Here is a 2184-nt window from a genome sequence, read left to right as displayed (position 1 = left end):
TTTGAGAGAGAAATAGAGAATGAGCAGGAAAGAGGTAGGGAGAGAGGAAGACACAGAATCCAAAGCAGGCTGCAGGCTCTGAGCTGTTAGCACAAAGCCCAACTCAGGGATCGAACTCAAGAACCATGAGATCATGACTTGAGCCAAAGTCTGATGCTCAACTGACTGAGCCACTCAGGCGCCCCTTGAATGCTATATTTGCAGCACATTCCTTAATATCTAAAGTGAAAGTCTTCTCAGTCTACTTTCAAAATCTTTCCATTGACTTCTTAAGTACTTAGGATAACACTCTTAAACTGATCTGCAAGAAGTTGAATGTTTTTTTATACTTTCCCTTTTAACCTCACTTCATTCCTCTCTCTTTTATTTCTTATGCTGTAAGTACAATGATCTTATCAAATTCTTTCAAGCTCCGCAGGATTTTCCATACCTAAGGGCATTTTTATTTGCTATAGCTCTGTCTGAAAGAGTCATCCTTCTAGTATTTGCTAGAATAACTCCTTCACATTAAATGCCACCTTACCCAAGAGATTCCTTTGAGTATTTAATCTGAAGAACTCCCCCCATTTTCTCTCATAGCTCCTTGTATTTCTTTTACAATAATCATTGCAATGTATAATAATTCATTCCTGTATTCAATAAATATTTATTGAAAAATGTCTCTGGTATTTACTTAGGTACTTTGAAATAGGGTGATTAACAAGAGAGACCAAGTTCCAAACTTCATGGAGTTCAGACTTTCATACAGGAAAGAGGAAGGAAATTATTTGCAAATAAATACTTAAGATATTGGAGGTGGTAAATGCTATGAACTAAAATGGGCAACACAATAGAGAATAAAGAGGACAGACTAGGAAAATGTTAATAGGAGAGTCAGGTACATCCTTTCTGAGGATGGATTAGAATCATAACAGAAGTGAGAGAACAATGGATAAGATAATTTGATCGAAACAAAAACAGAATAGTGAGTACAAAGTTGTTAAGGTAGGAATAAAGTTGGCATATTTGAGGAAAGGCAAGAAGACTAGAATGATTGAAGTGGAATGAGCAAGATAAAGATCATTTTGAAAGCAGGTCAGAGAATTGGGCAGAAACTTAGTCCCATGGTATGCCCTAGGGCACATAAAGAATTAGGATATTGTTGTAAGTGAGATAGCAAGCCATGAGAGTATACTGAAGAAGAGAGTGAGATGATGAGGTACAGACTGTAAGAGAATAAGAGTGGGAGCAAAAACCCAGTTAAGATACTATTGACTAGAAGAGAGATTAAGTTAAACTGCACTAGATTATAGATATACCATGTATACAGTGCATATTGTGCAATTTCAGGATTATTTTTGTTTATGTCATAACAGAAAACAGGAGAACTATTTCCCAACTCAGGCTAGCATTACCTTATGCCAAAGGCAGACAAAGATATCACAAAAGAATAGAAAACTACATACTATTATTTCTCATGAACATAGATACAACATTTAAAAAGGATTATACACCATAAGAAAGTGAAGTTATTGAAGGAATAAAGTGTTATTTCAACATTTATAAATCAATTAATGTCGTATACCACTTTAAAATAAAGGTATCATATATTTAGATATGCAAAAATGCATAAAAAGATGCAAAAAAATACACTTGACAAAATTCAACACCTTTAATGAAAACAATTTTCAGAAAACTGGGAATAGAAGGTATCTTCCTCATCTTAATAAGAAATATTTTACAAAATCCTCCAGCTAGCCTTATATGTAGTAGTGAACAACTGAATTCTTTCTTTATATTATAGGTGAAAACAATATTAAAGTATCTTTTAATCTGGAATCCCCTAACAGTAATAAAGCAAAGCTATCAGTTTGCACCACTTTGTTCACATTGCAAGTGAACTGCCAATGCAGTAAAATAAAGAAGAAGAAAATAAAAGCATACAGAGTGGAAAAGGGCACTGGGTAGGTGTCCAGAGACCAAGGTTCCAATCTTGCTCTCCCTGGACTACCTACATGTAACCTTGGGGGAAGATGGCAGAGTAGAAGGACCCTAAGCTCACCTTGTCCCACAGATACTAGATAACATTCACATCAGTGTAAATAACCCAGAAAATGATCCAGAGACTGCAGAACAAACCTCACAACTAAAAGTAGGGGGGATGCCACATCAAAAAAAGTTAAGAAGGGAGAAGACACGGTTTGG

This window comes from Panthera tigris, chromosome B2 (assembly GCF_018350195.1).
Source record: "Panthera tigris isolate Pti1 chromosome B2, P.tigris_Pti1_mat1.1, whole genome shotgun sequence".
NCBI classification, from domain to species: domain Eukaryota; kingdom Metazoa; phylum Chordata; class Mammalia; order Carnivora; family Felidae; genus Panthera; species Panthera tigris.
Note: the sequence above shows the minus strand (reverse complement) of the source record.